This window comes from Rana temporaria, chromosome 5, assembly GCF_905171775.1.
Source record: "Rana temporaria chromosome 5, aRanTem1.1, whole genome shotgun sequence".
In the NCBI taxonomy this organism is placed as follows: Eukaryota; Metazoa; Chordata; class Amphibia; order Anura; family Ranidae; genus Rana; species Rana temporaria.
The window spans coordinates 223497080-223510895 of NC_053493.1; positions in this window are offsets into that span (position 1 = coordinate 223497080).

Below are 13816 nucleotides of genomic sequence, written 5' to 3' on the forward strand. Positions count from 1 at the left end.
AAGCCAATGGGGAATGGGGCGATTTGAGATTCTGTATTCTAGAGACCCTGTCCCAGACATCCAAGGAAAATGACAAGGATGGGCATAGAATAGTGGGTCTGTCTTTAGGCGGAAGCCACATAATATGGGAAATAGGAAACGGGCGACAAGCGTAGGATTCCATAGTCATCCAAATCGCCTGTGATCGCTTTGAGTGGAACCTGGAGAGTTGGGCTAGTTGGGCTGCATAGAAATACTTCTGCAGGTTAGGTAAGCCCAATCCTCCCTTCCTCTTCAAAGTATACATAGTGCGTTTATTCACCCTAGGTCTCTTCTCTCTCCAGATGAATTCAAGGATTTTTCTCTGCAACATTTCCAAATCACTGCGTACCAAGGCCACCGGTAGTGTACGGAATAAGTACAATATCCTCGGTAAGACATTCATCTTAATTGAGTGGAGTCTGCCAAACCACGATGGTGGATGAATTCGCCATCTCGCCAGGTCCTCGGTTATCTTTTTAATGAGAGCTGGATAGTTTTTACTATACAAAGTCTGGAAAGATGAGGTCAGATTGACCCCCAAATAGGAAAACGTCTCGGATTCCCAATGGAACCGGTGCGTTCGTTCAATCACTGACTGAGCCGAGCTAGGCAAAGATATATTAAGAGCCCTGGATTTACTGTGGTTTATTCGCAAGCCCGAAATATCCGAAAAAGGCTTAAGGATCTTATATAGGTTGGGAAGGGACGTGATTGGTGAGGACATTGTCAGCAATAGATCGTCAGCGAAGAACAAGCATTTATGCTCATAGCCACCCCCAACGATCCTCCTAACATCCTGGCTGTCCCTGATTTTTATTGCTAGCGGTTCTATTGCCAGGACAAATAGGAGTGGGGACAGGGGGCATCCCTGCCTAGTGCCCCGTCTGATGTTGAAAGATTGGGAGGGGTATCCCCTAATCATCAATGTGACTGTCGGTGCATCATAGAGCGTTCGAAGGAGAACCAGAAAGCGCTCCCCAAATCCGTATCGACGTAACACCTCAAACAGATAGTCCCAGGAAAGGGAATCAAATGCTTTCTGGATGTCCAACGAAAGCAACATACCCCCTCTAGCACCCTCCCCATCCCAATTAGATTGAATCGCCGAAATCAGATTAATAATTCTACGGGTTTGGTCCGACGCCTGCCTATTAGGCACAAAGCCAGCCTGGTCCGGATGGATATATTTGGGAAGAAATGTGTTCAGTCTCAGGGCTAGGACTTTGGTCAGTATTTTCAAGTCGGAATTGATCAAAGAGATCGGGCGATAATTCGCACAATCTCCATGATCCTTGCCCGGTTTCGGTATGACGTGGATGAATGCCGCGTTATCGTGTGTAGGAATTTTGCCATCCCGGCGTAAATCATTAAAATATCTACATAAATGAGGGGTAAGAATGTCTCGATATTTTCTGTAGTAATGACCTGAGAAGCCATCCGGTCCAGGGGCCTTCGTAGGGTTCAAAAGTTTAATGGCCGCTCCTACCTCCTCCTCAGTAATTGCATCATCCATCAGGTCCGCATGGTCCCGGGAGAGGTTGGGTAATTTAAGGTCATGAAAAAATGCCTCAAGCTTAGCCTGGTCCAGGCCGTCTCCCCAGAGATACAACGACGAGTAAAATTTGTAAAATTCCCGGACGATCCGTTCAGGATTTTGTGTGAAGTGACCGGTCGGTAAGCGCAGTGTATGGTCGGGGCACTAATTTCCTTGCTAACAGCGTAGACGGTGTATCTCCCATCGTATAGAACCGATGTTTGGACCAGCTGACATGTTTTTCAGCTTGCGTGGTCAGGCTAAGATTCAATGCCAATCGTGCCTCATCAATTTTAAAACTCAAATCAATCTGGGGGTTCCTATGTTCAGATAGTAATGCCTCTAAGTCATCCTCTAACCCGCAAAATCGTTTGCTCCCGAGTCCGCTTCAATCTACTCGCTATTTGGATCAATTTGCCCCGTATCGTTGCCTTATGGGCCGCCCAGGTGATCGCAGGGGAAGTGTCAGTTGATTTATTAACTTCAAAGTATGCCTGTATCTCTCTCTCAATTTCTACATAGTGGGTAGGGTCGTTCAATAAGCTAGCGTTAAGGCGCCATGGCGAGGGGGTGGCTTTAGTCCACAACCCTCTGGTGGTCAATTTTATCGGAGAGTGGTCTGACCAAGGGGTAGTCAAAATTTTTGCAGAAGTTATATATGGGAGCAGCGGGGTACGAACCAACAGATGATCGATTCTAGAAAAGGATCAATGCACCTGAGAGTAAAATGTAAAATCCCTCGTTGAAGGATTACACTCCCTCCATATATCAATCAGATCGCATGAATGAAATAAACATGCAACCTTGTAGCTACTGGCCGGGGGACGTCTCAAGATCGACTTAGTCGGATCCGATTTATCCATAGTCCTATCCAATGGAATATTGCTATCCCCACCCATTATTATCTGTCCCTGAAACTTAGGTAGTAATATCCGAAGCATATTTCGGAAAAATTCCAGCTGACCCGCGTTCGGGGCGTAGTAGGAGATGAAAGAGACCAGCTGATCATGTAAACGATCCACCGCCATCAAATATCTCCCCTCCCTATCCTTGACTATAGTTATAGGTGTGAAGGGAACTCTTTTAGAAAAACAAATGGCTACTCCCCCTTTCTTTTCTGTACCACACGAGAGGAAATACTGTGGATACCTTGTATTGAGATAACGAGGCGATGAGGACCTGGCAAAATGAGTCTCCTGTAGCAGGAGAACATCAGCTCTCTGTTTATGACAAAACTGAAAAGCCTTAGTCCTCTTGATAGGGGAGTTAAATCCGTGGACATTATGAGTAATGACCGCATAATCAGTTGAATATGACCTAGCCATCGCAGTAGGGCAGAGCACTCTTACCTTGGGACGTCAAGTGAGTTGAGGACATCGCTGGAGTGAAGACTGAGGATCGCAGGGCGTACACCGGAGATGCGAGGCGGACCGGGGACTGGAACGGTGCTCCCAAGAGAAAGGAAAAGAAAGTAAGAGAAAATGAAGCCAGAAGCAAAGAGAACAGCAATGGCCCTAGTGGCCTAGATGTTAAGTGGACATATCTGTAAGAACAGATCAACATCATACCCAAACGGGGAAAAACCCCCACCGGGAAAAATCCACGGAACAAAGTGCGCAAGGGTACCGTCCTCCTGAGAGGACGAGTAGTCTTGCAGTCGGGTGGCATGAATAACCACTCCGACCCAAAAATCAAACACACCTGTGCCGTCAACTGTGACGGAAAAATTGCATGGTAAAACAACATTCCTGCTAAGAGGGAAAAAACAGGTCAACCAAGCAAGCAATTACTCAAACATTCCCAACACTTCCCCCCCCCCCCCCCCCCCACAGCAGCACCCCAACCCCAGGCAGTCCCTCAGAATAAAGAGTACATGGTAATACTGAGTTCCAACCTGTCTGGGTTCTATCCATCGAAACCCCGAGGGGGGGCCAGATGGCCCAGGGGGGCAGTATGATGCATGAGAAAAAAACAAAAAAAAAAACAAGTAAAAGCCTAAAAAATAAAAATAAAAATAGATAAAATATAAAAATAAAAAGATTTATTTTCTTTATGAACATCAAAAATACAAAAATGCAAAATCACCCTCCGCACAAAAAGGCGCGACAAGGGAGGTCACAGGGGGGGGAGCTCCAAAAAGACAACCAAGCTCCTTCTTTGGCGGTGAGACTGTCATGTCTCACCACAAGTAGAAAGCCACCGAGGCAATCGGGCGCCCGTTCAGGTCTTTCGTTGCGACTGTCTGGTCTGGCGCCTCTTGACATCCTGCCATAGCGGAGAGATGGGACGATCTTCATCCTGTCGAGGCGACGGGGTCGGAGAGCTCCGAGAGATAATTCCTAATTCCAGGAGTAGGTCTTCTCCCGCCTGGAACGTTGTGAATGAATAAGGGCGACCCTTATAGGCGAAAGACAGTCTAAACGGGAAAGACCACCTGTATTTTATCTGCTTGTTAATCAATTGCTGCAGTAAAGGTTTCAAATTTCTGCGTTTCATGACTGTCGATGGAGCCAGATCCGTGAACAGCTGTATCTGAGCCCCCCGTAACGACAGGTCCGGTCTGTTTCGAGCTGCCAACATCAGTTTTTCCTTAACACGGTAAAAATGCGGCTTGGCTATCACGTCTCGCGGCAGACCATCCTGCCGAGGTGCCGTCAGGGCCCTGTGGATACGGTCGATCTCCATATGGTGGCCAGCAATGTCAGGTATCAGTTCCTTCATAAGTTCTCCCATGGCCTCCTCCAAATCCGTGCACGTCTCAGGAAGGCCCCGTATGCGAACATTATACCTGCAAGAGCGGTTCTCTAAATCTTCGATTTTATTATTGGCTTCCTCCAGCCTGTTTTGGAGGTCAGTGATCATGCCAGCATTCTGATTGACCTTCTTGATCGTACCATCTACTTTAGTTTCTATCCGATCAAAACGTTCCCCAAAGCTGTGAATGTCCCTCTTGAGATCTGTAGTTATGAGGGTACAGGCCTTGGCTAGCTCCTGCTGCAGCATGGTGGAGAAACGGGCCAGCAGCACAGCATCCGGAGAATACTGAGGGATCTGAGCCATCCCAATGTCCTGGCCTCGCTGGCTAGCCTGGCTGGCCTGGCTGAACATGGCCTCAGCTAACTCTGCCATATTCCCCTCTAGGGATGAAGCCGGGGAGTCTATTGCCTCCTGTTGGGCCATATAGGGGCCTGGGGACGGACGCTGCACAGTCGACTCACCCCTCCTGTAGGCCGCCGAATCCCCCGAGGACTGGGACGCAAATGGGTCCCCCACCAACTCCGGGAAGCTCTCCTGACTCGGTGTTCTAGCCAGAGGGGTCCTGGAAGTGTCGCCGCCTCGTGCGACGCTCCGTCCTGACGCTATCTTAGGCTGCGGCCTAGCTTCAGGGGAAGGCCCCGGGCCGCCGGATGATCCGGCGTGCTTAAACTGGCCCCTCTTCGGCTGTCCTCGGGCCCGCCTGTTCATCCCCCTCCAGGGAACACTGCCGTGGGTATTGCGGCGCTCGGTCCCCGTTGTCGGCGCTGAATCTAGCTGTGTCCAGGGCCGGAGCGAGCGGAGCTCAGCTAGAGCGTGTCTGCTCCGGAAGTCCCGCGCATGCGCACCCCTAAGCCAGTTTTTAACTGCACAGTGGCTACAGGATACTCCCGGGTATCCCCATGTACACAGATCACGGCAACCTTTTTAGCATGAAAATCCACAGTTTCAACCATCTCAGCTGTAACCAAAGTAACTAGACCTCCAGAGTCCAGCAAGGCCGTAATAGGCTTATCAACAGTCATTTGACACATGTGTTTTCTCACATTTGGCACTGCAGCGCATGAAAAAACAGCAAACTTAGACTGCCTTCTAATATATAGATCACACTGCATTGGTTCATCTGTCAATGGACAGTTTGCTGCAACATGTCCCAGTTCTTGGCAATGAAAACACCTGATGTTTCCCCTGTTTGGTTTGCTGACAGGCAGTGGCTTCCCCTGTTTGGGACGCCAAACTTCAGTCCTGGCACCAAAAATCCTCCCCCCTATTTCCTTGCCATGCTTACCACCCACTTCCCCTGAAACAGTCTTACCGGTTGCCTGGGGAGACCGTGGCTTTGGGTGGAAAGTCTGTGCGGCTGTAGGGGTGGTGACCAGGGCCCAGATTCACAAAGGAGATACGACGGAGTATCTCAGATACTCCGTCGTATCTCAGATACTCCGTCGTATCTCTCAGAGTATCTATGCGACTGATTCATAGAATCAGTTACGCATAGATATCCCTAAGATCCAACAGGTGTAATTGTTTTAAAAAATGGAAGGTTGGGACTTTTTTTTTTTTAAACCCTTTTAGGGATGGAGGCCTGTGGTGGTGCAAACCACTTGCCTCATATAAAGTCCCAACCCCACTTTTTTCTATAACACAGGTGTAATTGTTTTACACTGTTGGATCTTAGGATGCAGTACCGCGGCCGCCGCTGGGGGGAGTTTGCATCGTAAACCAGCGTCGGGTATGCAAATTAGGAGTTACGGCGATCCACAACGGTTTTTCGCGTTCGCTACGCGCCGCTAGTCTAGTTTCCTGTCGCAAAGTTAGTCGTCATTTTGGGTGCCTTAACTTTAGTCATCAATCATATTGCTGTCTAAAGTATGGCCGTCGTTCCCGCGTCAAAATTTAAAATTTCACGTCATTTGCGTAACACGTCCGAGAATACGGAAGTACGCTACGCGCGTCGCCGTTCGAAAAAATTACGTCACTTCGCGCAAAGCACGGCGGGAGTTAAGAAACGGAGCATGCGCAGTAGGTCCGGCGCAGGAGCGCGCCTAATTTAAATGTTAGCCGCTCATTCGATTTGGACCGCCTTGCGCCAGACGTATTTACGATACACCGCCGCAAGTTTCCAGGTAAGTGTTTGGTGGATCGGGAACTAAAACTGAAAACTTGCGGCAGTGTAACGTAAACGGCTTACGTTACACCGGCGCTAATGTACCTGAATCTGGCCCCAGGTTCTCTGCAGCAAAGTACCTTTCAACGACTTCCACCAGGTTATCTGCCGACTTGGGGTCTCCTTGACTCACCCACTTCTCCAGGGGAATTGGCAGTGACCTCAGGAATTGGTCCATGACCACACGCTCCACTATTTGTGGCGCAGACAGGGACTCCGGCTGTAGCCATTTCCGCACCAGGTGGATTAGATCAAACATCTGCGATCTGGGTGCCTCTCATCTTGGAAGAACCAGCTGTGGACCCGCTGTGCTCGAACGGCCAAGGTGACACCAAGTCGCGCCAGGATTTCCCGCTTTACCTTTTCATAGTCTCCCGCTTCTGCCGACTCTAGATCATAGTAGGCCTTCTGCGATTCTCCAGAAAGTAAGGGGGCGATCAGTCCTGCCCACTGGGTTTGAGGCCAACTTTCCCTCTCAGCGGTCCGTTCAAATGTTAGTAGGAAGGCTTCTGGATCATCATCTGCAGTCATCTTAGAAAGAAAGCGACCCACATGGATGGCTGAGGGCTCAGGTGAGCTTTATTTGACCTGGGAGAGAGGACCAACACCTGAATTGGATCCTGGATCAGAGATCCCTAAACGTGTAAGAGAGGAGCCTGGGAGATGTATAAACCCTGAACAGGACTTTCCCAGGCTCTCTCTGGGATGCTCTGCTACAATATATATATATATATATATATATATATATATATATATATATATATATATATATATACAGGTGGTTCTCAAAAAATTAGCATATTGTGATAAAGTTCATTATTTTCTGTAATGTACTGATAAACATTAGACTTTCATATATTTTAGATTCATTACACACAACTGAAGTAGTTCAAGCCTTTTTATTGTTTTAATATTGATGATTTTGGCATACAGCTCATGAAAACCCCAAATTCCTATCTCAAAAAATTAGCATATCATCAAAAGGTTCTCTAAACGAGCTCTTAACCTAATCATCTGAATCAACTAATTAACTCATTAAACACCTGCAAAAGATTCCTGAGGCTTTTAAAAACTCCCAGCCTGGTTCATTTCTCCAAACCGCAATCATGGGTAAGACTGCCGACCTGACTGCTGTCCAGAAGGCCATCATTGACACCCTCAAGCAAGAGGGTAAGACACAGAAAGAAATTTCTGAAGGAATAGGCTGTTCTCAGAGTGCTGTATCAAGGCACCTCAGTGGGAAGTCTGTGGGAAAGAAAAAGTGTGGCAGAAAACGCTGCACAACGAGAAGAGGTGACCGGACCCTGAGGAAGATTGTGGAGAAGGACCGATTCCAGACCTTGGGGGACCTGCGGAAGCAGTGGACTGAGTCTGGAGTAGAAACATCCAGAGCGGTGTGCAGGAAATGGGCTACAGGTGCCGCATTCCCCAGGTCAAGCCACTTTTGAACCAGAAACAGCGGCAGAAGCGCCTGACCTGGGCTACAGAGAAGCAACACTGGACTGTTGCTCAGTGGTCCAAAGTACTTTTTTCGGATGAAAGCAAATTTTGCATGTCATTCGGTAATCAAGGTGCCAGAGTCTGGAGGAAGACTGGGGAGAGGGAAATGCCAAAATGCCTGAAGTCCAGTGTCAAGTACCCACAGTCAGTGATGGTCTGGGGTGCCATGTCAGCTGCTGGTGTTGGTCCACTGTGTTTTATCAAGGGCAGGGTGAATGCAGCTAGCTATCAGATTTTGGAGCACTTCATGCTTCCATCTGCTGAAAAGCTTTATGGAGATGAAGATTTCATTTTTCAGCACGACCTGGCACCTGCTCACAGTGCCAAAACCACTGGTAAATGGTTTACTGACCTACTGTGCTCAATTGGCCTGCCAACTCTCCTGACCTGAACCCCATAGAGAATCTGTGGGATATTGGGAAGAGAAAGTTGAGAGACGCAAGACCCAACACTCTGGATGAGCTTAAGGCTGCTACCGAAGCATCCTGGGCCTCCATAACACCTCAGCAGTGCCACAGGCTGATTGCCTCCATGCCACGCCGCATTGAAGCAGTCATTTCTGCAAAAGGATTCCCGACCAAGTATTGAGTGCATAACTGAACATAATTATTTGAAGGTTGACTTTTTTTTTATTAAAAACACTTTTCTTTTATTGGTCGGATTAAATATGCTAATTTTTTGAGATAGGAATTTGGGGTTTTCATGAGCTGTATGCCAAAATCATCAATATTAACCAGTTAAGCCCCGGACCAATATGCAGCCTAAAGACCCAAGGTGTTTTTACAGTTCGGGACTGCGTCGCTTTAACAGACAATTGCGCGGTCGTGCGACGTGGCTCCCAAACAAAATTGGCGTCCTTTTTTCCCCACAAAGAGAGCTTTCTTTTGGTGGTATTTGCTCACATCTGCGGTTTTTAGTTTTTGCGCTATAAACAAAAATAGAGCGACAATTTTGAAAAAAATGCAATATTTTTTACTTTTTGCTGTAATAAATATCCCCCAAAAACATATATAAAAACATTTTTTTTCCTCAGTTTAGGCCGATACGTATTCTTCTACCTATTTTTAGTAAAAAAAATCGCAATAACCGTTTATCGATTGGTTTGCGCAAAATTTATAGCGTTTACAAAATAGGGGATAGTTTTATTGCATTTTTATAAAAAAAAAATTTTTTTCCTACTAATGGCGGCGATCAGCAATTTTTTTCGTGACTGCGACATTATGGCGGACACTTTGGACAATTTTGACACATTTTTGGGACCATTGTCATTTTCACAGCAAAAAATGCATTTAAATTGCATTCTTTATTGTGAAAATGACAGTTGCAGTTTGGGAGTTAACCACAGGTGGCGCTGTAGGAGTTAGGGTGCACCTAGTGTGTGTTTACAACTGTAGGGGGGTGTGGCTGTAGGAATGACGTCATCGATTGTGTCTTCCCTATAAAGGGGATGACACGATCGATGCGCCGCCATAGTGAAGCACGGGGAAGCCGTGTTTACATACGGCTCTCCCCGTTCTTCAGCTCCGGGGAGCGATCGCGACGGAGCGGCTATAAACAAATAGCCGCGCCGTGGTCCCGGATCACTCCCCGAGCGGACCCGACCTCCGCATGTAGCGGGGGGGTCCCGATCGGACCCCCCACCCGCTAATAGGCAAGGACGTACAAGTACGCCCATGTGCCTGTACGTGCCATATTGTGGACGTATATGTACATGCGGGGGTCGGGAACTGGTTAAAACAATAAAAGGCTTGAACTACTTCAGTTGTGTGTAATGAATCTAAAATATATGAAAGTCTAATGTTTATCAGTACATTACAGAAAATAATGAACTTTGTCACAATATGCTAATTTTTTGAGAACCACCTGTATATATATATATATATATATATATATATATATATATATATATATATATATATATATATATATATATATATATATATACATATATATATATACACACACACAATAATCAAACCCAACTCTCAATATAGCTTTCAATACTTGTATCTTTCCATTACCGGTGAAAACTGTGTAATTTATGGTAAGCCCAGAATTATTTCAGCAACTTTGGAGATAACTTAAGTATACTTATTAAATACATACTAAAGTTCTCTATTTTATGCCTAATGTATGTTTTAGGTGTAATAAAATGCTTTCTCTGCTTTGTCTTGATCGAGCCATTTGGTCCCAAGAGTTACAATGATTTGCACAAAAATGCTATTTTAATTTGTTTTTAGATATTTATTTAGTTACTGGTATTCCCTCTGCTATGCGTATCTGTAGCTCATATGCATTTAATATTTGTTTAATATTAGATTACAGAAAATAAATAGGGCACCAGCAAAGGTAAATAAACATCAAAGATTATTTTTAAGCCTGCACTGTTGCATAAAAATATATAGACATATTTTTAATTATTTTTCAGATGTACTACATTAAAATATTTAGTTGAGTTGAAAAGCAAAGTGTATGTAGGTTTAGTTAGTCATAGCTGTGCATTTTTTTAGAAAAAAATATTAAGTTCAGACTTATGAGCTTTTTAAAGCAGCAGAATATTTCCCCTGAGCTTACACTATATGAAGGTTTGTGTATTTCTGTTTTTTTTATGCCAGAATATATTATATTAACATGCATATTGAGAAAATGAACTCAAAGGCTACACTTGCACGCTTTGAAGCGACCCAGAAAATGTATTGAATCAATATAGATAAATATTGTTCTATAACAGTGAGACTTTGGTTTGCTAAAACATAAACTTGCAGCAAATTTTGTAGTTTCACATTTTCTTTTAACTGGCAAATTTCAAGTCAATTTGTGATTGGTGAATTTTGGCTCTAGGTAGCCTCTGACCTTGGTCAGCAGTCATTAATGTGCAAGATCTGGATAATCCAGACCCTCACTATAAGTCCTGGTTCACACTAGTGTGATGCGGGAACCCTGCAAATCCAGTGCGGGTTCCCACATCGCACCTGACTCGCAAGGCAGTTTATGCTGCCATATGCAAACTGCTGGGAGTGTCAACACAATGTTAATGACACCCCCATTTCAGCTTGGATATCGCACTGCAAACTGACAGTTCCGACTTGAATCGGATTGCATGGTTGGTCCGAATATGATGCAAATTCAGTCAAATTCAGTCATACTATCTGCATGGCTGAAATTTCATCGCACGGACATTGCATGTGATTTGCAGTGTGAATCACATGCAATCTCTCACTATGCACTGGTGGAAACCGGCACTAAAAGGTTTAAATGAGAGCAGCCAAGCATCTATATTGCCAGAATGTTTGAGCTGCTTCATTAAGAGTATAGGGAGGTAGATATAGATTGGTTAATTGGATTACATAACAAACTGTGCTGCCGGTCTTTGAATGTCAGAGGTGGGGTGACTTCCCTCATGTGTTTACAAATATTTACAGAACCCAAATGTCCATATTACGACTACTATCAGTGTGAGCTTGCTGCTTTAGTAAGGTAGAGCTTATTTATTAGGAAAATATTTGTATAGGTAATTTGGTGAACTACGCTGTTTTGTATATTGCAGTGGATACATTCAATCCTTTCCCCTCCCTGAGACCCCCCTACACATACACAGACACCCCCATTTATATATACCCACACATTTTTTCCTATAGACCTGTATCGTTTTATAGACAGTCTAGATCTGTCCTCTGCTCCTCCAGCAGCAGTACTTACTACTGCACTGATATGTGGGCACCAGTTATTGCACTAGTATTTTAAAGCCAGGATGCATGGCAGAGCACCCTCAGGAGGTTGGTCCATAAAAGCCTTGGCTCAGAGGAAGTGGAATGAATAACACTGGCTGCTTCTAGAGGAGGAAAGATATTATTGAAAGGGGCAGTGCTTTATTGGAGTTAGTCATTACAACAAAAGCTGATTTTATAATGTTAATAATGGTACGTATATGTTTTTATATATATATATATATATATATATATATATATATAATTAGTGGTATTGATAAAAACGTTGAATCAATCAATCGTGATTCAGCCTTAAATGATTCTGCATTGATGCAGAGAAAGGCTGAATTGTGATTGCACCGATGACGTCATCCCGGCATGCCTCGGTCAGAGTCCTCCCCTCCCCCTCTGTGACTTTATCTTACTGACCTTGCCCAGGGCAGCCGCTCCCCAGTGCCTGGATGGATCATACACAGCAGCCATCTTCCTGTGTCACAGAGCTTTGATCTGAATATTTCCTGTTGTCCTCCTTCCTCCTCCTCCAGCAACCGCTGTAACAGAGTCCCACCTTCTAGACGGGGTCCTGTGATAGATGGAACACTGATCCAATCAGTGTTCTGTCTATCACAAGATGCGGTCTAGAAGGCGGGACTTTGTTACATTGGCCGCTGGAGGGGAGGATGGGAATGCCGGGATATTCAGATAAAAGCTCAGTGACACAGTGGGAGATGCTCGATGTGTATGATCCATCCAGGCACTGGTGAGTCTGCATTGATGGGCACAGGGAGACTGATTGATGGGCACAGTGAGGCTGATTAATGGGCACAGTGAGGCTGATTGATGGGCACAATTAGGCTCATTGATGGGCACAGTGAGGCTGATTGATGGGCACAGCATCTCTGCATTGATAGCCACAGAGAGGCTGATTGATGGGTAGAGTGAGACTGATTGATGATGGGCACAGTGACTCTGCACTGATGGGCACAGTGAGGCTGATTGATGGACACAGTAAGGCTGATTGATGGGCACAGTGACTCTGCATTGATGGAAACAATGAGGCTGATTGATGGGCACAGTGAAACTGATTGAGGATGGGCATAGTGACTCTGCATTTATGGGAAGAGTGAGGATGATTGGAAAGCCCAGTGAAGCTGATTTATGGGCACAGTGACTCTGCATTGATGGGCACAGTGAGGCTGATTGATGGGCACAGTGACTCTGCATTGATGGGAACAGTGAGGCAGATTGATGGGCACAGTGAGGCAGATTGATGATGGGCACAGTGATGCAGATTGATAGGCATGGTGAGGCTGCATTTGATGGACACAGTGAGGCTGCACTTGATGGGTACTGGTGAGGCTGCATTTGATGGGCACTGTGAGGCTGCATTTATTTACGGGCAGAGTGAGGCTGCATTTGATGTACACAGTGATGTTGCGTTTGATGGGCACTGGTGAGGCTGCACTGATGAGGCTGCAGTGATGGGATTTTGATGAAATGCATGGGCAGTAATCGTGATGCATCACAGAATCTAATCAAGTCGTTGACATGATAATCATAATCAAATTGAGACCAGTGAATATGCACAGTTCTAATAAATATTATTATATATATATATATATATATATATATATATATATATATATATATATATATATATATATATACACACACACACACACACACATACTATATTGCCAAAAGTATTGAGATGCCTGCCTTTACACACACATGAACTTTAATGGCATTCCAGTCTTAGTCTGTAGAGTTCAATATTGAGCCTTTGCTGCTATATCAGCCTAAACTCTTCTGGGAAGACTGCCCACAAGGTTTAGGAATGTGTCTATGAGAATGTTTGACCATTCTTCCAGAAGCACATTTTGGGAGGTCAGACACTGATGTTGGATGAGAAGGCTTGGCTCACATTCTCTGCTCTAACTCATTCCAAAGGTGTTCTATCATTTTAAGGTAAGGACTCTGTGCAGCACAGTCAAGTTCCTCCACCCCAAACTCGCTCATTCATGTCTTTATGGACCTCGATTTGTGCACTGGTCCAAATCATTTGGTGAGGGGATTATGGTGTGGGTTGTTTTTCAGGGGTTGGGCTTGGCCCCTTAGTTCCAGTGAAGGGAA